We start from the raw sequence: 27,861 nt of genomic DNA, 5'->3' as shown, positions 1-27,861 counted from the left end.
TCACACCGCATCAGTTTGAACCCAGGATAAAAGTGGTTGTAAGGGCTGAAGGTTTTTTACCTTCATGCATTCTATGTATGAAGGTAAAAAACCTTCTGTGTGCATCATCCCCCTCAGCCCCCTCAACAGTTACCTGAGCCTCATCACAATCTAGTGATGTGAATGAAAGCCTTGGCTGTCCCGGGTCTCTGCCTCCTCATTGGCTGAGACAGCAAGCAGGAGCCATTGGCTCACCCTGCTGTCAAACACAGCCAGTCAGTCAATGAGGAGAGAGAGGGGGCAAGGCCAAGCCATGAATGGACACACGGAGCAGCGGGTGCCCCCGTAGCAAGCTGCTTGCTGTGGGGGCACCCAAAAGGAGGGAGGGGCCAGGAGAGCCTGTGGGGGACCCGAGAAGAGGAGGATCCGGGCTGATCTGTGCAAAACCACTGCATACAGCAGATAAGTATAGACATGTTTGTTATTTAAAAAAAAAATGAACCTTTAGAATCACTTTAATTGCATATTGCAAGCTTTTCTGAACAATTGAAGCTGACTATAAAAGTATGAATTTTTAGAAGTATTCTGTGCGAATGGGAACAAATACATTTATAGTGAAGTTTTTGAAATTTGACTGTTTAAATGTGAATACACTTTAAAACGGAGTCCCAGCTGAAAAAAAAAAAGTTAGCAGCCACAAAAACTGTAGCTGCTGACTTTTAAAATACAGCCACTTATCTGTCCCTCGGTCCAGCGGTGTCCTCACCACTGCTGGTTTCACTGGCCATCTTCTCTCCCCGGCGCCGGCATCTTTAGTGTAGGCCCCCGGCTGTGACAGCTTGCACAGCCAGGCGACCACCGCGCACATGTGAGAAGTGATGCGCTTTGTGAATGGCCCCGTAGTCTTCTGGGACCTGTCATGTGTCCGAGAAGACTATGGGTAGGACAACTTCTGCTTCCGATTGCCAAGGAGATCGCAGCGGAAGTGGGAGCGGGTAGCTGTCAAATTTAGGTACCCGCTCCCCCCCCCCTCCTCAAAGGTGTCAATTCCTAATGGGGAGCGGGGGACAAAGACATAAAGTGGAACTTCCCCTTTTGCGTGGAGCTCCGCTTTAAGAGCACATGTGCTTGCAGTAGAGCCTGGCTGACTCCCTGTGCTACCCCCTCCATCTCCCAGTCCAGCAGTCCAACACCGCAGTGCAAATGATTACAGAAAACTGATATCCAGACAGACATAAATACTCATACCAATAATATAATAATAATATGTACCAATAAATATATGTGTTTGTAAAGGGACACAACTCCAATAAATGGTGTGTTGTATCTGGCTGGAGGTCAGCTTTAATAATAGTCCCAGGGAAGAAAGACTGGCACTGTGTGTTCCCAGTATTGCAGCTCTGGCTGTGCAGAGGAGCTGTCTGGGCTGGGAGAAGGCTGACGTGTAGGAATAAACCTGATCCTCAGTCTGTAGAGGCCAGGAGAGAGCTGAGCTCAGCCACAGAGAGCTGCACCTCTATACACGCTGGCACTGCCTGCACCCTGCACACCACCCTGACAACACAGACTGGCACTGCCTGCACCCTGCACACCGCCCTGACAACACAGACTGGCACTGCCTGCACCCTGCACACCACCCTGACAACACAGGCTGGCACTGCCTGCACCTGCACACCACCCTGACAACACAGACTGGCACTGCCTGCACCCTGCACACCGCTCTGACAACACAGGCTGGCACTGCCTGCACCCTGCACACCGCTCTGACAACACAGGCTGGCACTGCCTGCACCCTGCACACCGCTCTGACAACACAGACTGGCACTGCCTGCACCCTGCACACCACCCTGACAACACAGACTGGCACTGCCTGCACCCTGCACACCACTCTGACAACACAGACTGGAACTGCCTGCACCCTGCACACCACTCTGACAACACAGACTGGCACACCACCCTGACAACACACAGATTACTGCTGCCTGCACCCTTCACACCACCCTGGCAACACAGACTGGCACTGCCTGCTCCCTGCACACCGCCCTGACAGTACACAGGCTGGCACTGCACTCTCTTCACACATTTCTGATGCACTACTTTCTCTCTACAATCCAATATATGACACTGTACCCTCTGGACAAACTTCATGGCACTGCACCCTCCCTGCACACACTTCTAAGCCACTGCACTCTCCATGCACACACATCCATGGCACTGCACCCTCCCTGCAAACACTTCTATGGCACTGCACCCTCCCTGCACACACGTCTATGGCACTGCACCCTCCCTGCACACACTGCTACGGCACTGTACCCTCTCTGCACACACTTCTACGACACTGCACCCTTCCTGCAAACACTTCTACGGCACTGCACCTTCCCTGCACACACTTCTACGGCACTGCACCCTCCTTGCACACACTTCTACGACACTGCACCCTCTGCACTCACTTCTACGGCACTGCACCCTCTGCACACACTTCTACGGGACTGCACCCTCTGCACACACTTCTATGGCACTGCACCCTCCCTGCACACACTTCTATGGCACTGCACCCTCCCTGCACTCACTTCTATGGCACTGCACCTTCCCTGCACTCACTTCTATGGCACTGCACCCTCCCTGCACTCACTTCTATGGCACTTCACCCTCCCTACACACTTTTATGGCACTGCAGCCTCCCTGCACTCACTTCTATGGCACTTTACCCTCCCTGCACACACTTCTATGGCACTGCACCCTCCCTGCACTCACTTCTATGGCACTTCACCGTCCCTGCACACACTTCTATTGCACTTCACCCTCCCTGCACACACATCCATGGCACTGCACCCTCCCTGCAAACACTTCTATTGCACTTCAGCCTCCCTGCACACACATCCATGGCACTTCACCCTCCCTGCACTCACTTCTATGGCACTTCACCCTCCCTGCACACACTTCTATGGCACTTCACCCTCCCTGCACACACTTCTACGACACTGCACCCTTCCTGCACTCACTTCTATGGCACTGCACCTTCCCTGAACACACTTCTACGGCACTGCACCCTCCTTGCACACACTTCTATGACACTGCACCCTCTGCACTCACTTCTATGGCACTGCACCTTCCCTGCACACACTTCTAAGGCACTGCACCCTCCTTGCACTCACTTCTATGGCACCGCACCCTCCCTGCACACACTTCTAAGGCAATTCAGCCTTCCTGCACACACAGCTATGGCACTGCACCCTCTGCACACACCTTCATAGCACCGCACCCTCTGCACACACTTCCATGGCACTGCACCCTCTCTGCACACACTTCTATGGCACTGTACCCTCTGCACACCCCTTCATGGCACTGCACCCTCTGAACTCACTTCTATAGCATTTCACCCTACCTGCACACACTGCTATGGCACTGCACCCTCTGCACACACTTCTATGGCACTGCACCCTCTCTGCACACCTCTTTATAGCACCGCACCATCCCTGCACTCACTTCTATGACACCGCAACCTCTGCACTCACTTCTATGGCAGTGCACCCTCCCTGCACACCCTTTCATGGCACCGCACCCTCTCTGCACTCACTTCTATGGCAATTCACCCTCTGCACTCACTTCTATGGCACCGCACCCTCCCTGCACACACTTCTATGGCAATTCATCCTCTGCACTCACTTCTATGGCACCGCACCCTCCCTGCACACACTTCTATGGCAATTCAGCCTTCCTGCACACACAGCTTTGGCACTGCACCCTCTGCACACACCTTCATAGCACTGCACCCTCTCTGCACACACCCCTATGGCACTGTACCCTCTCTGCACACACCTCTATGGCACTGTACCCTCTCTGCACACACTTCTATGGCACTGCACCCTCTGCACACACCTTCATAGCACCGCACCCTCTGCACACACTTCTATGGCACTGCACCCTCTGCACACACCTTCATAGCACCGCACCCTCTGCACACACTTCTACGGCACTGCACCCTCTGCACACACTTCTATGGCACTGCACCCTCCCTGCACTCACTTTTATGGCACTGCACCCTCTGCACACACTTCCAAGGCACTGCACTCTCTGCACACCCCTTCATGGCACTGCATCCTAAGACTGGCACTACAGCCTCTGTACAAACTGGTGAGATCTCTCCTGTGTCTTATTGTTACATTGTTACACAGAAAACTGCTTTTACAGCCGCATCGATATACATGAATCCTAATGTTACAGGAAAGCACTGGATACAATGCAGAAATACTGGAGCGGTGTGTATGGGGGGCATTGCTGTGCTGCAGACATGGAATGAATGTTGTATGTTAATTGTCAGTTTTACTGTCCTTTAGTACTAGTCTTACCTGGCATGCTGGGATCTGTAGTTCAGATTGTTGTTCTATATAGATAATGCGATGCTGTCAAATCCCTGCATAGTCTATTTTTGTATGAAGAGATGTTACAGGATTTGTTTACTATACAGTTAATGTTGTATAGCCTATAGACTAACCTATAAAACTAACTATAAAATGTATATTAACTATAAAATCCTGCATGTATATGGATTTAAAAATAAGTACTCAGAATGTACTAAACTAATTTCTAATCACAACCGACTGGATCGCATATATCTAGTGCCGAAAAGAAGAAAAATCTAATCGGACAGAATCCACAGCCTTACTATACAAGGCAGAATATAGCACAACACTGCATGACAAGCACATATTAAAAATATATACATACATAAGGACTTGCATTTGTAGCTTCATGTGTTTTGTGCTATAATGGCACCAAAATAATTATATTTATTTTTATAAGAAATAAACATTTCCACTATTTTATCATTAATGAATAATATTATACTTTATGACATGATGTATCATGCAATCCCTAGAACGTTTCAGATATTGTGGAGCTGTCCTAATAAAATTAGAAATATTTGGATATTTGAGAAAAGAGTTGATATTTGGTAGCAGAACTGAATTGAGTACAATATCTCTTTTATGAAACTATTAATTCATAATGCCATAGAAAATAGAAGTGGTCTAAAATAAATGATCTGATATATATATATATAAATATATAAATGTGTGTGTGTTAAAAATATATTTTATATAATTTATATATGTTTTTAATTATATATATATATATATATATATATATATATATATATATATATATAAATGTGTGTGTGTGTGTGTGTGTGTGTGTTCATATGTGTGTATATATGTGTGTGTGTTATAAATATAAATTGAAACCATTCGTTTTTTATAAATTTTAAACAATTGTTTAGATTGTTATTCATATAAATTATATATATATATATATATATATATATATATATATATATATATATAAATTATACATGTATAATTTATATAAATAATATATATAATATATATATATATTTATGTGTGTTCAAAATATAAATTCATACCTATAATTTTATATATTTTTCATAATTTGTCATATATATAGATAGAGAGAGATAGACAGATAAACAGATAGATAGGTAGATAGATAGATAGATAGATAGATAGATAGATAGATAGATAGATAGATATTGATGAGAGAGAGAGAGAGAGAGAGAGAGAGAGAGAGAGAGAGAGGTGTTTGTGTTATAAATAATTACCTATGATTTATATTTTTTTCGTTACAATAAATGTTTTACTGTTGCTAATCTCAAAAATGGTAACTAAAAAATTAACTCAATAAAAATAAGAAAGAAATGATAAAACATTGAGTATTATTTTATAAAGTCTCACATCTTTTATTTCCTAACCTTATACCTTTGTTGATTGCATGTATTTAGCAGGAACTTTCTTGCAGTTGTAGGACGTTGTGTACATTGTATAAAGGTAGGAAATCTTCCTATACACAGAAAATCCTCCCATAGACTTCTGTGCACAGAAGGAGCTGAGTAGAAGTAGCTGCAGATGTAATTAGTTCCATTAGTGATCTGTTTGCAGAGCCAAGGGTCAGACGAAATTCAAGGGCACTACACCGATCTCTGAAAATTAGGAAAATATTTCAATCAGGGCTTAATGCAATAAAGCTGAACTGAAACATAACACAGTCTGCCCGTGTGAATGGGGTTTTAAAGGGTTGTTCAAACATTCCCCCTGCTCCCCCCCCAAACATTACAGTTATTTGCCCTGGGTGACATAATTGGTGGAGATTGAGTTTAAAACAATAATCTTCACAAAGTAAGTAATGATTGGAAGAAAATGGACCAGGCAGAGGCTCATCTGTCCAAACTGTGCTATGGCAAAGTAAGTCTGTCCTGGCCAGCAGAGGATTTTGGGGAATGGCTGGGACCTTTACCCCTTTCTGCTGCAAAATGCAATGAGGGTGGCACTGATCCATATCAATGAATGATACATAACATACATGTAACCATTGCTAATTGTTTTACTAATGAATAGTTCTTTTAAGCACTACATGGGCAAATCACTGAAACTCAAATAAGGACTACATCATCCAATATACACGTTACATATATATATATATATATATATATATAGTTACAATGAAAGTTGCAGTGCTGTGCCTTTAGTAAATAAGTAAATAATATAAGTATATAAAGTGTTTAAAATAAATAAATATATAAATTTAAAATAAATAAATGTCAATTAAAAAAGGGACATTTTCTTCCAGATGTTTGAGTGATCTCAGCTTTACCTTAGTTACTGAGTTCAGTGAAAATTCACTTTGCAAAGTGATCTTTAGTAAATCATTTTGTCACTGTTGTTACCCATCAGTTGTCATATCAGTTGTCATTCTTATTGCTCAATAAAAGTTCTTTTTTTTAATCTCTAAAATTTAGAAAATATGGTGAAACTGTATCTACTTTGAATAGCCCCCCCAAAAAAGGATATTTTTTATATAAGATGATGAAGTGAACCCTACTTTATCTAGTAACTCGATTAATGAAATTAGTAAGGCTGGAGCAGGCAAAAGTTGAAGCAGCTGTGCATGGCAGCCAATCAGTTTCTATCTTTCATTCTCAAAGCTTAACTTAACAAGCTGAAGTTAGAAGCTGATTGGTTGCCAGCAATAGCTGCTCCAAATTCTGCCTGCTCCACTTTTGATAAATTCCTGACAGTGAACGTTCACTTTGCAAAGTGATCTTTAATAAATCATAATGTCACTGTTTTCACTTATCAGTAGTCACTGTTACTGAACACTAAGATTTTTTTCTGTATCTCCAAAGTGTATCTCTAGAGTTTAAAAAATAACATGAATCTATTTACTTTGTGTATCCAATCATGTACAAAATCAAGATATTTTATTTCCAGTATTTTGGGTGATGAAGGGATCACAGCTTCATTGAGTTCAGTGAGCATTCGTTGCAAAGGAATCTTTAGTAAATCATATTGCTACTGTTGTCACTTATCAGTTGTCATATCAGCTGTTACTGTTTATTTATTATTCTATTTATTTCAGGTACTTATATAGCGCCATCAATTTACGCAGCACTTTACATATATATTGTACATTCACATCAGTCCCTAACCCTCAAGGGGTGTACAATCTCAGGTTACACTGTTATTGCTTTTATTATTTTTCTACTCAAAGCGTATCTCTAGTGTTTAGAAATAAAGTTGTATCGACATTAAATACCCTATGATGTGCAAACAAAATTATATATATATATATATATAATTTAAAAAAATTATTATTTATTTATTTAATTATTTTTTCTTCCAGATGTGGGTGTTGAAGTGATCACTGTCTCATCATATTTACTGAGTTCAGTGCCTATTCACTTTTCCAAAGTGATCTTTAAGAAATCAATCCCAATGTATCAGCTGTCACTGTTGTTGCTCAATAAACCTTTTTTAGTGCTCCAACACAAAATGAATGAGACCTGGACACACAAATCAAGCATTCTATTTTACAGATATTATGGACTATCATGTTACACAAACTATGTCCATGGATTGACAGTGTTTGTGCCATGCAGCAATTCTTCATGGTCTCTATCAGTTGTGCATTTCACTATGAGTGTCTTGTGGCTTTAGTGTTGAAGTTATATGACAAATGATAAATGTGGTGCATTTATTCTGAAAGTTCTAACACACAAATTAATCATTGTATATCTTTTGACTTTCTTGTAGCAGTGATTAATATGTACTGCAGTGTGCTTCAGTGTTCCAGCTGGATATAGCTGGATATACGAGGAGTGTTCAAGTCAAACCGAGAATTTTACGTTTATATAATAAAAGAACACATTTCAAGGAGTGTAAACTGCATTTATTTTTTTTACATACTCCCTTGCTACATATATAGACTTATTCCAGCATTTAACTAATGCCTGGAAAGTTTTGGCATAGAAAGATTTGTAAGTACACCTGAACCATCCTAGGACAGCCTGCTTCACTTCATCATCATTGTGTTCACCATTCCCACAATAAATATTTGTCTCTTGTGCAATTTCATGAGAGGTTATTAGTCGATTATCCAGGATCAAGTGTTCCACATGCTGAATGTTCACAGGAATGACTGCTGTGGGCTGGGAACCACCATGGCCGGGATCGTCACTGATGGCCATCTTTGAAACATTTACACCATTCAAATGTCTTACTGTGGCGGAGCGTCTTATCACCGTACTGTGCTTGAAGTCTTCTGTAGATATCACCACAAGCTGTTCCACTCACTCACTAACACTGTCTGCCATCTTGATTAACGGTCGCTGGACTGCGACATGTGCGCCGCCTATCATTGATAGAACACACTTGCCACCAAGGGCGGACTGACCATTTGGAAACTCGGGCACTGCCCAAGGGGCCGGGGTCAGTAGGGGGCCCCATGAGATGCCCCTGGTACCTTTTTTATTGGCTTTTTTGAGTTTGGGCAAGGACACAGGGGCCCCATGATCCCTTATTGCCCGGGGACCCCATGAGTTGTCAGTCCACCTCTGCTTGCCACTTACTACTGCATGTAGTACTGCCACACTTTTTATACCTGTAAAATTAAAGGTCCCAGTTTGTCTTGAATGCCCCTCATATATTTACATGGAAATGTACAATATATATGTAAAGTGCTGCGTAAATTGACAGCGCTATACAAGTAACTGTAATAAATAAATAATAATAATATTAAATGTAATTACTTTGTTCCTGTGTCTTTTTTTAATATATTTTCATTACCATGTTGGTCATTTGGCAAGCTTCCGGATGTTATTTGGCCATTCCATCTCCCACATCTGCCATCAGGTAAATCAGCAAAACATATTACCCTCTTCATGACAGGGCATTTTTTTTTGCTATTCAACACTGTGCTACTTTAACTGGCAATTGCACGGTCATAAATATAAATAAACAGCGCAAACATAGACCTCTATATCAAATCAATATACAAAGTGCAAACATATATAGAAAATTATATTAATAGTGAAGTCCATCATGGTTAATAGACAACAAAAAATTGCACGGTCATGTAATACTGTACGCAAATTACATTTATATAATTTTTCTCACACAAATAGAGCTTTCTTTTGGTGGTATTTGATCACACTGGGTATTTTATTTTTTATTATGTAAACAAACAAAAAAAAAACCCTGAAAATGTATGCTATAAAACATATCCAATAACATTAAAAAAAAAAAATCAAATTTCTGCATAAAATTTAGAACAGAATGTATTCTGATACATGTCTATGGTAAAAATAAATCCCAATAAGTGTATATTAGTCGCTTTGCAGGAAAGATATGGTGTCTACAAACTATGGTATATATACTGGATTAAAAAAATAAAATAAAAAAAAAAATATATAAAAATATGTATACTAGTAATGGCAATGATCAGCGACCTATAGTACGGCGGGCAATCTAGCACTAACTGACACTGTGTGGGAACTGGCTAACTTCCACTGACTCTAGTACAGTGCTAATAATATACACTGTCACTGTACTAATGACACAGGCTGTGAAGGGGTTAACATTTAGCAGCAATCAAAGGCTTAACTGTGTGCCTAATAATGTTTAGTGTGTGTAGTATGTTGTTTTTACTAAGCAATCTGCTGTTTTTTCTCCCTGCCTTGCAGGGAGAGAAAAAAAGTCAGCACACCTGTCTGTAGAGAGCCCTGTGTCATTTACCAACAAAGCTTCTGTTATTGGCTCAGCCGAGGGTCTTGGCCATAAATCATTGGTGGGCTACCGCTGAATGGCTTATGCTGTTGTGAAGGACAGCACAGCTGGGGGCGGTGGGTGCACGTGTGCACCTACCAGGAATGTCTGGAAATACGTGATCCAGCACACCCCTGTTGCAGTATATGTAAAGTGCACGGTCCACAAGCAGTTAAAGTAGAACTAAATCCAATACTTTTTTTTTTTGATAGCGTATGAGAGGATTATAACCCCAATCAGCTTTTTGCCATCTATGTCCCATTGGGGAGATTTCCCTTCACTTTCTGCCCCATAGTCACAACAGGCAGTGAGAGGAAATCCCTCCAAATTGAGAGAAATTCCTTGTTTGTCCCAAAAACTGGTGTCTCCATTGGAAGATTTTCCCTCTCATCCTATTCTGGTGACAACCTAAAATTTGGGATTTGCTTTCACTATCACTCATGGTGATGGTGGTCACATGACAAATAGGGAGGGAGGATCTCCCTAACGGGGCCACAGACAGCAATAATAACCTGACAAATTCTAATCCCTCTCCACTCTATCCAAAACAACAAAAAACGATTTAGCTCTAGCTATAATTTAAGTATTATATTTCTGTCATTTTTCAGGTACTTGTACAGTAATAATAATCTGAAAGAGTTTCTAACTTTATCAATTGTCCCAAAATACAAGTAATCTGACATAAAATATGGGAAGCTCTCCAAAAGCCTAATGAGATTTTATCTGTTTTCCACTTTTCCACAAAGTTTTTGAAAGGAGTTAGGCTCCAAGCTGGCTATACATACAGAATTTTTCACGGAATGGGGGAGATTTATTAAAACTGCATGGTAAAAAATATGGTGCAGCTGTGCATAGTAACCAATCAGCTTCCACGATGTATTGTTAATTGAAAAAGCTGAGGTTAGAAGCTGATTGGCTACCGTGTACAGCAGCACCAGATTCCAAGTGCACCATTTTTAGTAAATCTACCCCAATGGCAATCATTTTCAAGCAAACTTTAATTGCATCAAATAAATGAGATCAAGGCAACCTACCAACAACAGTTTATTTGTTTCATTAGAAACTGTTGTAGGTTACTTTGGTCTATTTGGTTGTTTAGCATTTCAAAATTATTTGAAAATGCCTGAAAATGTTGAGTGCATAGCCAGCCGTAGACTAGAAGAAGGATACAATGACAAAGAAGAGAGCACTGAAGGTCAGATAGTCACCCTAGCAGGGGCGGACTGACCATTTGGAAACTCGGGCACTGCCCGAGGGCCCGGGGTCAGTGGGGGCCCCATGAGATGCCCCTGGTACCTTTTTCATAGGCTTTTTTGAGTTTGGGCAAGGACACAGGGGCCCCATGATCCCCTATTGCCCGGGGGCCCCATGAGTTGTCAGTCCGCCCCTGCACCCTAGCGTTTGGTAGTCATGTCTTCCATGATAAGTCAAGGTGCTCTTGATGCCACACCTTCTTTTATTTACATTACTAATACTATTTATGATGTACCCAACTCATATTGGTGACTAGGACATGGGAACCAGTGTAGGGGGCTGTCAGAGGAGGGTGATCTCACAGAAGAAGGGTCACAGAAGCTGAGCTTCTGAATATTCATATTTCTATACCAGGTAGGGTTATAGCTCCACACAGTAGGCTCTGGTTTATGGACTTTTGTCTACTTGGTGGAGGAGAATTTGCTGATTTTGAGGAATTCATAATGTTATTGCAGTCTGCTGCTGGGCCAAGACATCAACATTGGTGAGACGTTGTCAGAACTTCCTTCCTGAATTTGCCAAGAAATACATGCACATTCTACTTCTAAGTTGAACATTTTTTAATATTACAAAACCTAAAAACAAGAAGATTGAATATGAAAGATTATTTTACCAATGCTATGGGTACTTTCCTTTCTCTAGCATTGTACATTGCCTCACCATACTGCTTTCTCTTTTAGAGCTATATGATGCTGCCAGAGAGAGTAATGAAAGCTGTAGTGCGGTGTCTGGGGTAATGGAGTGCAGTGTTTGGGGTTTTGGGAGGTAGACAAAATCTGAGTTAGGAAGGCAGTAGTAGGGGAGTGGGGGGTGCAGTGGTAGTGGTGCTCTCTGGAAGAAAGGTGCAGTGTTTGGGGTACAGTATCAGGGGTTCTAAGAGATTCAGAGTCAAGAGTCCAGTGAAAGGGGTGCTAGGTGAACAGTGTCATGGATGCCGAGAGATTCAGAGTCAAGGGTGCAGTGGTAGGGGTACTAGTTGAAAGAAAGGTGCAATGTCTGGGGTGTTGGGGTACAATGCCATGGATTATGAGAGATTCAGAGTCAAGAGTCCAGTGGTAGGGGTGCTAGGTGAAAGAAAGGTGCAGTGTCTGGGGTGTTGGGGTACAGTGTCAGGGGATATGATAGATTCAGAGTCAATGCTGCAGTGGTAGAGGAGCTGGGTGAAAGAAAGGTGGGGTGTCTGGAGCATTTGGGTACAGTACTATGGATTATGAGAGATTCAGAGTCAAGGGTGCAATGGTAGGGGTGTTGGGTGAAAGAAAGGTGCAGTATCTGGGATGTTGGGGTACAGTGTAATGGATTTTGAGAGATTCATTGAGAGTCAAAGGAGCCGCGGTAGGGGTGCCAGGTGAAAGCGTGCACATGCCTTGAGTTGTGGTGCATTGCATTGAAAAAAAAAAGAAGGAATACTGCTTTTTTTCTTTTATAATAGCTACCTTAAAGCGACACATGCTACCTTGTATGTAGTAGTGCACCACAATGGCAGCGTATAGTGTCAAGGGGGCCATATTATTTTGTTTAGTACATGCATTGCTGCATGTGTGATGTGGGAACTATGAGAATTTGGGAGGGGGCTTCCAGAAATGGCAGGTAGTATGTGCTTTCCATATGTTTTACGTAACTTCCAGCTTATAAAATATGAGCTGCTATCTTATAGGTTTGGAATTGTAGTTGATATGTTTTAAAGTGATTGTAAATGCTCACCTTGTAAAACAACCCATTCAGTTTAAAGTCCCATTCAGTCCCGATCTGCATCTCTTCCTACCCAGGGGCGCACTGACCATTTGGAAACTCGGGCACTGCCCAAGGGCCCGGGGTCAGTAGGGGGCCCCATGAGATGCCCCTGGTACCTTTTTCATAGGCTTTTTTGAGTTTGGGCAAGGACACAGGGGCCCCATGATCCCCTATTGCCCGGGGGCCCCATGAGTTGTCAGTCCACCCCTGTTCCAACCCCCGCCTGCTATGAGAATGACATTGGTGGCAGGCTTTAGGCCCAGGAGAGGACACCCGAGAAGGATTAGTGCATCTGCCCTGCCTAAGGTAAGATGGGACTGTGCAGGGGAAAGCTTGCAGTAAAAGGGGCTCTGTGTTGTGTTAAGGGGAGCTGTTTTATGTTAAGGGGAGCTGTGTTATGTTAAGGGGTTCTATGCTGTGTTTCATTAAGGGGTGCTGTGTTATGTTAAGGGCTGCTATGTTGTGTTAGGGGTACTGTGTTGTGTTAAGGGGCACTGAGTTGTGTTAGGGGCACTTGGTTGTGTTAAGTGGCACTGTGTTGTGTTAAGGGGTGCTGTGTTATGTTAAGGGGAGCTGTGTTATGTTAAGGGGTTCTGTGCTGTGTTTCATTAAGGGGTGCTGTGTTATGTTAAGGGGTGCTATGTTGTGTTAGGGGTACTGTGTTGTGTTAAGGGGTGCTGTGTTGTGTTAGATGTGCTGTGTTGTGTTAATGGGTGCTATGTTGTGTTAGGGGCACTGTGTTGTGTTAGGGGCACTTTGCTGTGTTAAGGGGTGCTGTGTTGTGTTAGGGGCCCGGTGTTGTGTTAAGGGGTGGTGTGTTGTGTTAGGAGCACTGTGTGTTAGGGGTACTGTGTTGTGTTAAGGGGTGCTGTGTTGTGTTAAGGGGAGCTGTGTTGTGTTAAGAGCCCTGTGTTGTGTTAAGGGGCACTGTGTTGTGTTAGGGGCATTGTGTGTTAGGGGCACTTTGTTGTGTTAGTGGCGCTGTGTTGTGTTAGGGGCCCTGTGTTGTGTTAAGGGGTGCTGTGTTTTGTTAAGGGGTGATGTGTTGTGTTAAGGGGTGCTGTGTTTTGTTAAGGGGTGATGTGTTGTGTTAAGGGGCACTGTGTTGTGTTAGGAGACGCTGTGTTTTGTTAAGGGGTGATGTGTTGTGTTAAGGGGTGCTGTGTTTTGTTAAGGGGCGCTGTGATTTGTAAAGGGGCAATGCAATGTAAAGGGGGGCAGTGATGTGAAGGGGAACTGAGTACACTCTGAGACTTCTTTGAAGAGGGGACTGTGATGTGGAGGGGACTACAGTGTGAAAGGTACACTAAAGAGGATAATGTATCGGGGGACTGCAATGTGTTATATCAGTAACAAGATTCGGACCTCTGCTGGAAGGAACTTTTGCTGACCAGACCTCCGTAAATTTTAATTCAAGACCCTTGCTTTAGAATAATACCACCTACTGCTGCTTTCAGGAGTGTCGGTGATCTCAGGGTTTGTACAGACAATGGACTTGTTTTCAATATGGTCTCCCGTACATTAGGATGACTGCTGTTTTAATCCAGTAGTAAGTTTAGACAGGTAGGACAAGGATGATAATCAGCCAGGAGGCTCCCAGGGCAGATTGCACAGTGACATTAGAGGTCAGCCAGCATTCAGCAATCTGACAATATTTGTAAACATTCTATTCCTTGAGATCCTCCTAATCAGCAACTGACCAAGTTAGTGGAAGTCTGAGTAAAGGTTACTTCTTTCCATGGACCATGATTGAAGATCGAGTTACATCTAATGGCTGCCTAGTATTTGTGCTGCCTCCCGCACATTAAGCCACTGGCGTGCCAAGCAAGACTGATTGTTCCAGCATGATGTGGATCAGTGAGGTCCTGGCGGCCTGTCAGTTGCTGTCACTGCACTGAAAAATGGGATCGGTTAAAGCTGAAATCAGGCAGATATAAAAGAAGCAGATTAAAACGGCTTGTATTTATAAATACATTATTACATGTATTTGTTTTAATGCAGGGGGTAAGTGAAGCTGGATTTGACTTGGTATCAGCCCCTTGCAGTCCCCTGTACAGTGGAGCTCAGACTGGGAGAGGAATATGCTGAGCAAGAAGCCAGGTGTGTTGCAGTTCTTATATAGAAACAAGGAAAATTCTGATAGAGGAATGAGGGGCTCATTAGCCTGCTGTCCAGTCACAGGTCGGGGTAGGGATGGAGTCTGTAAGCATTACTGAACCACAGCAGCAGAAAAAAAAACACGTCTCCTGCCCTGCCAGACAGGGTTGTGCTGTGTGGCAGAGCTGTGAAAATCTAGATGGACAGAAATACAAATCCTTTCACAGGTTAAAAAAGCTATAAATATATTTAAATATATATATATATATATATATATATATAAAATATTATTATTATACAGGATTTATATAGCACCAACAGTTTGCACAGCGTTTTATAACTTGAAGGCAATCAGTACTGTTACAATATAATTCAATACAGGAGGAGTCAGAGGGTCCTGCTTGTTAGAGCTAACAATCTTTATATATTAATATTTATATACATATTACTGTAATATATTATTATATTATTATTATACAGAATTTAACTAGCGCCAACAGTTTGCGCATCGCTTTATAATAAAAAGGGAAGACAGTAAAGTTACAATACAGTTCAATACAAGAGGGACAGAAGGGCCCTGCCCCTGAGAGCTTACAATCTAATAGGGAGAGGCTGGTGGAACAAAATATAATAACTGTGAGGGATTAACTGATGGGAGAAATAGAAAATTTGGTTATTAGCTGAAGGCAGGATAGGCTTCCCTTAAGAGATGTGTTCTCAGGGATTGCCTAAAAGTGGACAGAGTAGGAAATAGTCAGACAGATTGAGGTAGGGAGTTCCAGAGGATGGGGGAGGCTCTGGAGAAGTCCTGGAGATGAGCATAAAAGGAGGAGACAAGAGAGCTAGAGAGCAGGAAGTCTTGGGAGGAGAGGATGGTTTGGGTGATATTTGGAGACAAGATTGGGGATGTAGCTTGGGGCAGAGTAAAAGGCACTGCATGTTATTGCAAATGTTTAGAATTTTGTTCACTGGGCAATGGGAAGCCAGTGGAGGGGTTGGCAGAGAGGGGTGGCGCGGAAACTGAATGATTGGTAGGGTGGATGAGTCTGGTAGCAGCAGTCATGATAGACTGAAGAGGAGATAGCCTGCGAAGAGGTATATATATATATATATATATTAGCACAGTAGATAAATGGCTAGCACTTCTGCCTGGCAGTACTTAGGTCGTTGGTTGAAATCCCAGCCACGGCACCTCCTGCCTGGAGTTTGCATGTTCTCCCTGTGCCTGCATGGGTTTCCTCCGGGTACTCTGGTTTCCTCCAACACTCCAAAGACATGCTGGTAGGTTAATTGGCTCCTGTCTAAATTGGCCCTAGTATGTGTATGTATGAATGTATGTTAGGGACCTTAGATTGTACACCCCTTGAGGGTTAGGGACTGATGTGAATGTACAATATATATGTACAGCGCTGCGTAAATTGATGGTGCTATATAAGTATCTGTAATAAAATATATATATTTTAATATTTTTTCTTCTTTTTCTTCCTTGTCAGTGGCTCAGAAGTATTGAAGCCATGCAATCATCATTATCATATCAATTATCATCATACCCAGGCCACTAGCATTTTTAGAAGGGGAGGACAACAGTCTTATTCACTATGGATTACCTTTAAAAAAGTGATTTGAACATAAAGCAGACATATGTGTCTGTGTATGAATTTAACAATTTATGAATATAAAAGTTAAAAATGTGAAGTGGATTGGGTGCCATAATATAAAAAAAAAAAAGATCACAGAAAAGGAAACTGAAACACAGTCTGGGGTGTATCTGAAGGGACCTGGTGTATTGATGAAAATGCAGTCCTTAGATATGAAAAGCAACTACCTTTGACTTTTCTCTTCAGTTCTTGAAGTGATCGTATTCTGTGTTGGTGTAACTATTTTCTTTATGTATATCAAGATCTCACGTAAAACACACACATGCATCCGTCAGCTGAATGGTTTGGAGGACCCCCCCCCTTCAGTGCTAGCCATTCTATTACATATTTTACTACATACCAGGGGTGGACTGACAACTCATGGGGCCCCCGGGCAATAGGGGATCATGGGGCCCCTGTGTCCTTGCCCAAACTCAAAAAAGCCTATGAAAAAGGTACCAGGGGCATCTCATGGGGCCCCCTACTGACTCTGGGCACTCGGGCAGTGCCCGAGTTTCCAAATGGTCAGTCCGCCCCTGCTACATACTGAGCTATACAAACACCTTTCCTTTATCCCTCCTCCTCTACTCTCTGCCACCCCCTATCCCTCCCTCTTCTTCTTTTTTGCCCCCCCCCCTCCTCTCTATGTCTTCACCCACACTTTATCTGCCTTCTCTATTATCTCTGTAGGCAGATGCAATCTACTTTCTTTGCTGCAGGTGACGCTCAATCGCATTGTCATAGCAGTGGGAGAGGAAGTTGTTTCGTTGGGGTAAGAGAAATACCCCTATATGTCTTAAATGTAACTTCCATAGAGGAAACTTCAGTCATATAATCTAGCAATGTCCAAAACTCTCCCTATACTGGTCTGAGCTATCTCATTAGTCACCAAGTTGCCATACCTGCTGATCCTTTAGTGTGCTTAGCGGGTGCATTAGATACTGAACTGTATCAACCAGAAGTTTATATTATGATCTCTCAGCTCCTATATCTTGCTAGAAAATTGATCACAAGATAGTGGATGTCTTCTGCTTTTCCGACCCAAAAACAATAGGTTGATTATGTTAACTCCCTACTTCTACAAGAACAGCTTACTTACCACCATACTAATGCCCTACACAAATTTTATATGGTCTGGCAGGGTTGGCTGGACATTCCAGGTTGAACCCCACCACAGCTATGGTTAAGCTTCTCCAGGTAGAAGGCCTCTCCCTAGACCAGCCTTTCTCAACCAGGGTGCCCAGGCACCCTGGGATGCCTTGAGGTTTCTTTAGGGGTGCCTTGGCAAAACTGTCTAAAAATTGTCCAAAACTTGTATACAAACCAGCAGGTGGAACACGCCTGCCTTTTAGTTACACAAAGCCACAGATCTTCATTTTGCACCTTTACGAACTTCTAGTCACCGGCGTCCTGACAACCAATGACATCATCAACTGATAAGAAAGATGTTGGCTGCCTGTACAGCATCTTAGTTTGACCCTCCTCTACCCCTTTTCATCAATGCTGGGGTCACATTAGCTGGATAAAAACTGAGGGAGAAGAGAAACACTGAAATATTGCTTTGGAAGAATAAATCACCTCTAATGTTGGGTGTCCTACATGTGTGGATGTCTCTGCGTTATATTGGGCAGCACAGTGGCTAAATGGTTAGCACTTCCACCTGGCAGTACTAGGGTTGCTGGTTCAAATCCCAACCACGGTACCACTTGCCTGGAGTTTGCATGTTCTCCCTGTGCCTGCATGGGTTTCCTCCAGGTACTCCAGTTTCCTCCCACTCTCCAAAGACATCCTGGTATGTGAATTCTATCTAAATTGGCCCTAGTATGTGTATGTATGAATGTGAGTTAGGGACCTTAGATTGGACACCCCTTGAGGGTTAGGGACTGATGTCAATGTACAATATATATGTAAAGTGCTGTGTAAATTGACAGCGCTATATAAGTACCTGAAATAAATAATATGAAACTATTCAAATAGTTTTTCACATTTTAGAATGTGATGCTTCAAGACTGTCCATATTTTTATAGGGTGCATTGGGACTGTCTATAATTTCAAAGGGTGTCTTGACTGAGAAAAAGTTGAGAAACACTGCCCTAGAGCATAGTAACTCTAATGTTCCCACCTGTCTTATTGAGCTGATCACCACATGGACTTGTATAATAACACTGGAAATATTGTGAAGAGTTATCATTTTCTCTTTTTTTTATGTTCTATTTTGCATAATATTATTTGTACCTATAATGTACTGTAATGTATATTTGTGCATTTCTTTCATCTTTACTTCAATGCGCTTGTTTGGGCTGTCCATCTGTTCTTTGATCTTAATAAAAAGAGTTTGGTTTAAAAAAAAAGTGTATACATGTCCTGATAAAAAGGCCAATTGCGAGGCACGAAGCACATTGGAGCTGATTTACTAAAAATGGCGAGTGCATGTCAGTCAACTAGCTTCTAACTTCAGCTTGTTCAATTAAAGTGTTACAAAACCCACAACAGTAAAATCAGTCTGTATATGCAGTAAACCATGTTTGTTATACTCACTGTGGAACCTAAGGGGTTAATCCTCCGCATTCTGTAAAAAAGCTGTTTGATCCTGTCTTCTCTGATCCTCCCTTTCTTCTGCTGTCCCCAGTCCATCTGCTGATAGTACAAAGTTCTAGGAGTCACTCTATACATGCTCAGTTTAGAGTGTATGGCTAGAGAGTTGTTTTTTTGGGGAGGGTTCATGTGATAAGCCCATGGCCAATCAGCACTGTCCAGACAGAGGGTCAGGGTTTATGCAGTCTCATAGGACAGTCAGAGGAGAATGAAAGCTCCTCCTACAAGCTTTAACCAGTGCTCTGCTGACCACTGATAGAAGTCACAAAACTGTTATATACTCTGATGAGAAAAGGTATTTAGCAGTTTATATTTACTAAAATAACTGTATTTCCATGCTTTGTGTATTGTGGGAGACTAGATATAGTGAATGCAGGGTCCTGGGTTTAACACTTTAAAGTTTGACAAAAAACTGGAAGCTGATTGGTTTTTATGCAGAGCTACACTAGATTTTGCACTTTTCAGTTTTAGTAAATCAACCCAATTGACAGTGTGTTATTACCAATAAACCTCCAGTTTTTTAAGACAATTCCTGTCAATAATTTCCTTTGATATGGGTGCCTCTGATCCCATTCTGGGTTTTTGGGGCCAAATTTTTCATACCACAGAGAACAGTAGGTTTTTGGGAAAAACAAAGAGGACAGTTTTGGTGTTAATTGTATTTCTTTTTTAGCAGTATCATACATTTGTTTTTCATGTTCAGTTTTCATCACAATTACAAAATGACAGATCTGACCCAAAGAAGATTTTCAATACCAATGAATTAAACAAGGAATGAGAAGCGTAGTCACTCATACTATACCATAGAACACTACAAACCCTTCAACATTATAGGCTATGTTAGATGGGGTGCCCCACGCCTTTAAGGGCCCTAGAAATACTTTCTGTATTCCTCCTCCAGAGGACCTAGAAAGTGCTTAACAGAGTTTCAACCGTCTTCAAAGTGAAACGTGACTTCACCAAGGCTACCCTTCTGATTTCTTCCCCGCTGCCCCCACCTTAGTGCCCCTCTCATATTTGTGTGGACGCTATGGACACTGTGAAGAAAGAAAGAAAAGCACATGCACTGGATTTCACAGAGGAGATCCCGGTGGCTGACAGGATGCTGGCAAAGCATCCGTGGGGATTTTTCCATGTAGACAAATGAACACACTGGTGTAAATGTGGCAAAGGTATTGATGAATGTAGGGAATGTATTTCTTACATATTATTTGAAAGGGAATATTGGCTACAGACTTGCTTTCAAATTGAGGCCATGATGTCACTGCAGGGACCTAGGTAGTGGGCCACCACATCACCACATTGATCATTGCCTCACCATCGTGTTTCTTTAGGCAGTTTCCCAATTGGAACATGGGCACATTTGTTAAGAACACAAAGTTGAATGCTAGATATGTAATGTGTGTAGCTAGGTGGTTGGCTAAGAATAAGAGTGAAAGAAATACTGGCTGCATCTGCTGTCTGTAATGGCTGCCCTGAGGTGCTAAACTGGTTAACAGCTGTTTCAGCAAGAGAAGGGAGCTGCAGAGCAGGAAGAGTTCAATAGATTGAGTTAGGTATCAGTGCACTGTGGGAACTGTGGTCCTGAGGAGACACTGTACTGATGTAATTAGTACATTCCTCAAAACTTTGAAACTACATTCCCCAGAGAGGAGGTTGCCAGGAGGAGAGGAAATAGCTGCATTTTCTCAAGCTGTACTGGACACAGCTTCTTCTTGCTGTGAGGGAGCCAAGAGAGTCCACATTGCTGCCCAGTGCACACCACCACTGCTGTATATCAGCAGCCTGAGCAGGACCTGGAGTGCAGAATTTGTGGATGTGAACAGCCAGAGTCGCCTGGGAAGTGGAGCAGAGATATAATTGGGACTGGTGAGCTGCTGCTGTAAGGATTTACTATTTGCTGGTAGAGAGACTTAACCCTTTAGGAAATTATTATTCTTATTATTATACAGTATTTATACTGTACTATATCTGTACAGTAGCAAGGGGGACAGAACATGAGACAAGACAGTAACAATACAATACACGAGGGGTTCGAGGGCCCTGCTTTTTCGAGCTTACCATCTAGGAGGGAGGGGAAAGTGGTACAGGAGGAAATGGCTGTGGGGGATAGAGTGGTGGGAGGAGTAGAGGAGGTCAGGTGTTAGGTGAGGTTGGGGTAGGCTTCTCTGAAGAGGAGGGTTTTCAGGGTTCGCCTAAAGGTGAGGAGGGTAGGTGACAGGCTGATGGATTGTGGTAGGGAGTTCCAGAGGATGGGGGAAGTCCTAGAGAAGTCCTGAAATTGGACGTGGGAGGAGGAGACCAGGGAGCTAGAGAGTAGGAGGTCCTGGGATTAGCGGAGGACACGGGTAGGGTAGTATTTGGGTATCAGGTCAGTTATGTAGTTTGGGGCGGCGTTGTGAATGGCTTTGTAGGTCAGGGTTAGCAGTTTGAAATGACCATACAGCCATCTAGTAGTCTTATTTGTTGTCTACAGGTGTGACTAGGACATGTGCACTAATGGTACAGCTAGGCCCCAACACTAGCCAGCTGAAGAAATAGGATTAATAACCTCCTGCGCTTTGGTGTGATGCTAAGGACATATAACGCTTGCTTGCCCGGCTAGTAGGTATTGTGCCCTCACAGGACTGTGAAGGTCCTCTCAAACACTGGAAACAGAGGGCGCACTGACTTTGTGTATTGCCAAAATAACAGATTGTTTAGAAATATAAATAGTATTCCACTCACAAACTAATGACAAGCATTGACATATAAAAGGATGTAGATGAGACCGCCCCTGGGTGCTCAGCCAGTGGTGTGGGAAGCCCTCATAGCATCCAAAGCCTTTGAAATGCATAAGCCTTTGGACCCTACAAGGGCTTCCCACACCCATGGCTGAAATTGTTTATATGCACTGTTTATTGTTGACTTTGCTGATTCATGAGTTAATCCCAGTCTAAAGATACAGAGCTCTATTCTAAGTTACCTTGGCATAGTGATTGCACTGTCCAGTGGTCTGTGTTTAAATCTACCTTCTGTGTGTTCATTAATGCTCGAACCACCATTTATTCTAACCCGTACCAATACATTTATTTAATTTACCATTAAACGGTCTTGTGTCTATTTCCCGGTGCTAATTCACAGTCGAGTCAATGGTATCTATACTCTGCCTTATAAGTGCTCTCAGTAAATTTCATTCAACCAGGTATGCCAGGGGGACTGAGGTTGTCCTTGGAATTGAAGAAGCGCAGAGCAGAGAACCCAAATTACCAAGCAGCTCCTGCGGGGGTAGCACTATACAAGAAAAGTAGTTTGTTCTTCAATGTGGCTTCCCTCCAGGGGCTCTGAAAAAAACTAAAAACATTCTGGAACATTAACCTGTTTTAAGGGCATACAGTTCAGCGGTTCTCAAATAATATAAAAGACCATAAAACTTATATGGTGAAATATTTATTTCCTAATATTTTTCCCTGAAGACAGGTAAAATAAATGTGGAAGCAAGGGGCAGTCTGTGGCCACCCATAAAATCTGAAGTAGCACTGAGCCTTCCAGTGTGTATTGCTAGTCAGATTTACCGCTCCGCTGACCTCCTCTCTGTCAATCAGCAAGCAGATCACATAATCCCCTATGAATCTGGTTTGAAATTTCAATTGGAATGCAAAAGACAATGGTCACTGGATATAAGAGCTTACAGGCATGAACACTTTTTAGCCATGTATGAATCACAGCAATTAAATTGATGGAAATGCAGGGTAATCTCATTTGTTTTCTATGAAGACTTTTTATTTATTTAACAATTTTTTTTATATTGTGAAATCTACCACAATTTATGATGAATCTGTACTTGGCCTTCCATGCTGCACTGACTAATGACAGGACTAATACATAGACATCAGCGCAAATGGAAATTACTGTCACATAAAAATGTGTCTGCTGGGCTAAAAAGAGAAATTCATTTTAGAAGTAATTTTTGGATTTTTAAAAACTATTTATATATAATCTCTACTTAATAAATAGGCCTAGCTCTTCGTAGGCTATCCCCTCTTCAGTCATTCATGAATGCTGCTACCAGACTCATCTACTTTACCAACAATTCAGTGTCTGGCACCCGTCTCTGCCAATCCCTTCACTGGCTTCCCATTGCCCAACAAATAAATTTCAAAACATTAACAATAACATACAAAGCCGTTTACAACTAAGTCCTGAGCTACATCACCAATCTTGTCTCCAAATACCACTTAAACCATCATCTCCCCTCCTCCCAAGACATCCTGCTCTCTAGCTCCCTTGTCTCCATCTCCCATGGTTGTCTCCAGCACTGTTCCATAGTCTCTCCCATCCTCTGGAACTCTCTACCCCATTCTGTCTGGCTGTCTCCTACTCTGTCCACTTTTAGGCTATCCCTGAAAACTCATCTGTTCAGGGAAGCCTATCCTGCCTTCCGTTTATAACTGAATCTTTTATTTCGCCCATCAGTTCATCCCTCACAGTTATTGCCTTTTGTTCCGCCAACCCCTCCCTATTAGATTGTAAGCTCCCAGGAGCAAGGCCCTCTTAACCCTCTTGCTTTATGACTGTTTCCTTTGTCCATGCAGTTCAAAGCAAAGAATCACTGAACTTCACTCTTCACAGCATCATACACAGCCCTTCTTTTCTTCTTTTCCACTATGTTCAGCAATGACTGGGGAAAGAAAGCCCTGTGTAAGCTCCAAAATGGACTTTTCAGTGCTTACAGGAGGCTATAAATGCCTTTCACAGCCTCATATCAGATTGCTGGACTAATCATGAGGCACCTAGCAGTGCCACACTGGAGAGGTGGACTGAATCACATGCTTACCCATACCAGGACGTTCTGGATATTTCACTTTGCCCCTTGTGGCCAAGCATAAAGGTGGGGGAGCAAGAAAAATTACTCAAGGGGAGAGGGGGAGCTAAGTGACTATTTTAGGGGTTCATTTTAATAAAAGGTGCATCCATGACATTGATGTCAAGGAGCATACTAGATATTCAAAATAGAGGTCAGATCAGAAGCTGTTTGCCTTCAGATTCATTCTCTGTTTGAAACTCCAAAGGGCCCTGTCAGAGTAAAACTTACAGAGAGGGGGAAGGAGGGGAAGGAATTAGTCCCTTGAGGTAAGGAATTCTGTTAACCGGGAATGGATGAGTTCAGCTTAAGATATTGAGTTCTGTAAACGGGGGGAGGAATGGCTTTTTTTGTCAGCATGCTGTTGAGGAGAGGAAAGTTAAAGTGTTACTAAACCCAGGACCCTGCATTCACTATATCTGGTCTCCCTGGACCCTGCATTCACTATATCTGGTCTCCCTGGACCCTGCATTCACTATATCTGGTCTCCCCGGACCCTGCATTCACTATATCCGGTCTCCCACAATACACACAACATGGAAATGAAATTATTTTAGTAAATAGAAACTCCTAGATACCTCTTCTCATCAGTAGTTAGAGCGGTCTTGTGACTTCTATCAGTGTCCCGCAGAGCACTGATTAAAGCTTGCAGGAGTCATTCTCCCCTGATTGTATTATGAGACTGCAAGACACCTGACCGCTGATTGGCTCTGTGCTGATCACATGCTCAATGAAAAAAAACGCTCCGGCAATACTCACCAAATGGCGCATGTGCAGCTTGTCTTCAAGGCTCTATGCTATCAGCAGATGGATTGGGGATAGTAGAAGAAGACAGAATCAAACATCCTTTTTACATAATACAGAGGATTAACCCCTTAGGTTCCACAGTGAGTGTATGCTTTACTGCATATACAGACTGATTTTACTGTTGTGGGTTTAGTAACACTTTAAGTGACCATTTTAGGGGTTCACTTTAATTAAAGGTGGAAAAAGTTCTGAAATTATTTATCTTTGCCTCATTTTTTTACATCACAGAAACCTGACATTTTAACAGGGGTGTGTAGAATTTTTATATCCACTGTATGCATCCGGGCTGGTGACATCCCTTCCCCACTCACCCTTCCTTGCCCCCCTTACCCCCCTTTTTCTCTTCTTTTTGCTTCTATTTCTTTCCTTATCCCTCCAAACTCTATGTAAATAGCTGCCCTAACCATAGCCTGGCGCTGTAGGGTCTCCTTAGATATATGCATGCAAGTTTTTCTATAGATGTTTATTGTTTGCTCCTATTGGTATAAATACTTGAATCCTGAATGCCAATATTTCATGTATTCTACTATATTGGAATTGTCTGGGCTAGACTCCCATCCTGCCCTTCTTCTTTTTTTTTTTTTACAAAGATGGATCTAGCACCGTATGGTTCCTCTTTGAGTTACTCTTGTTGTAAACATGGGCTCAGGCCCCTACTGCTATGCTATGACCTATTTTACTTGTTTTGCATATTCTCTTTATTTGCTTTCTGTAACATACCACAAAAGCTATAAATAAAGAATACAAAAAAAGAAGGGTTTTCCCCTCTGTTTGAAGAGACATCCTGTTGTTTTATAGAAACAGGATGTGACGAGAAATCTCACCAATGGAACACAGACAGCAAAAAAAGCTGATCCCATCTAAAAGTAAAATTTGTGGCTCACAGGTTAAAGGAAGAGACACTTTACTTGAGGCATGTACTGACAGGAAAGAAGAATTAGCCATTGCTAACTGTCTCTTGAAAATAGGAGTTGCCTGGCTGTCTCTGTCTTTAATAAGTGCAGACCAGAAAAGTCATGGAGTAAAATCAGATCTCCTGATCTGCATTCAGTATGATGGCCAAGGGAATACAAGTAGATAGGAGAAATATGAGGCCAAATAAATCATAATTCTTCTTCTTTTTCATTGCAGGTAAATAATGGATTCCAGTCAGAAGCAGGGGCGGACTGACAACTCATGGGGCCCCCGGGAAATAGGGGATCATGGGGCCCCTGTGTCCTTACCCAAACTAAAAAAAGCCTATGAAAAAGGTACCAGGGGCATCTCATGGGGCCCACTACCGACCCCGGGCCCTCGGGCAGTGCCCGAGTTTCCAAATGGTCAGTCCGCTCCTGGTCAGAAGTAATGTGCTGTCATTGAGTTCTTGATAAAGGAGTTGTTCTTTCTGACACTGATGGCCTCAGTGCTTCTTCATCCATCTGTACACGTTTCATCTTCCATAGCCTTCTGTGGATGTTGAACAGCTTGCACTCCTCCTTCATCTAGAACTCAATGACCGCACATTGCTTTTGCTTGGAATCCATTATTTACCTGCAATGAAAAAGAAGAAGAGGAGTTACTACAGAGCAGTGGTTCTCAACCTGTGGGTCGCGACCCCTTTGGGGGTCGAACGTCCCCTAAGACCATCAGAAAACACATATTTCCGATGTGTAAAGAGCAGCTACTGTGTAGAAAGCAGCTGCTGTGTTGAAAGCAGCTACTCTGTTAAAAGCAGCTACTGTGTTGAAAGCAGCAGTATTGGAGGTAAAACGACACTTCATGAATTATAATTACTGGGTAAATAATTTTACGGTTGGGGGGTCACCACAACATGAGGAACTGTATTAAAGGGTCACGGCATTAGTAAGGTTGAGAACCACTGCTATAGAGGAAACGTTACTCTACCAACTTGTGAAATTGTAATAATCTATGTAAATTATTAAAAAAGTTAGGCCCACTTACTTTTGGAAAAGTATTTTTCAGAAGGAGAGGTCAGTAGTTGCAACCTTCATACTTCCCAAGTATTGTTTTATTTTAGAGCAACATGAAATGTATATAAATTAGATATATAATTACTTGTAAAAAATTTATTCATTATCTTGAATGAAAAAGTGGCGTTAGAGCACAGTCCAGCACCGGTCATTATTCTTATTTTGTCCTTTTTCTTTAAGATGGAGTATCCACTGCAGCGTATTCCCATCACTCTGAATTTATGGAAGAGAAAGCACAAAGTGTTCAAAGAACAGACATTTAAGATCTCTGAAAATGAGCTGCAATAGGGGCAGGAGCTCAGTCCCTGGGAGACATAAAAGCACACACTCTACATACTGATAATGAGGTTATTAGGAACCCCATATAACAACTCTCTTTCATATAGCTTTATTTAAAAATAGATTATTTATTGTAGCTTATATACACATTTATTTTTCTTTGCTTGGGGTTCTGCTACCCTTTTCCTAACAAAAACACAACCAGTAAGAGGTGATGACTACCTGTCAGCGTGGTGCCTCCACCAAGAACGCTGTGCGGAGAGAAGAGAAGGAAGAGAATGGGCCTTTTCACTCTTGTGTACACTCCATCGAAAACAGTAAGAGCAAAGTGTTGGACCGCTGAAAAAGATACATGCAATGAAAGCAAAAATGAAAGAAAAAATCTATTAGTTATATACAGGGGGAGAGGCAGCTATACTGAACAAGGACTGTACTATCAATGGAGGCCAACACTTTGAATGTCTTTTTTTAGCACAATAGAGAGGAAAAAGCTTTGCTAACTGTTCATTCAATATGTTAATTAAATACAATTTCATATCCAGATCCCGGAA

General features: G+C 42.3%; 2 long non-coding RNA genes across 2 annotated transcripts; one reads left to right on the top strand and one right to left on the bottom strand.

Annotated features, from left to right (window-relative positions):
* Positions 1–2,717: 2,717 nt before the first annotated feature.
* On the top strand, positions 2,718–27,861 carry LOC149445335 (uncharacterized). Its single transcript, XR_016306418.1, has 2 exons — positions 2,718–4,113; positions 27,212–27,861. It is a non-coding gene; the product is annotated as an uncharacterized LOC149445335 (long non-coding RNA).
* LOC149445336 (uncharacterized) lies at positions 5,709–19,488 on the bottom strand. Its single transcript, XR_016306417.1, has 2 exons — positions 19,355–19,488; positions 5,709–5,974 (listed from the first exon to the last, which is right to left on the bottom strand). It is a non-coding gene; the product is annotated as an uncharacterized LOC149445336 (long non-coding RNA).

Source organism: Staurois parvus, unplaced genomic scaffold (genome assembly GCF_062004578.1).
Source record: "Staurois parvus isolate SC_StPar_1 unplaced genomic scaffold, SC_StPar_1.0 ptg000727l, whole genome shotgun sequence".
Lineage (NCBI taxonomy): Eukaryota > Metazoa > Chordata > Amphibia > Anura > Ranidae > Staurois > Staurois parvus.
Note: the sequence above shows the minus strand (reverse complement) of the source record. Positions and strands in the feature narration are given on the sequence as shown.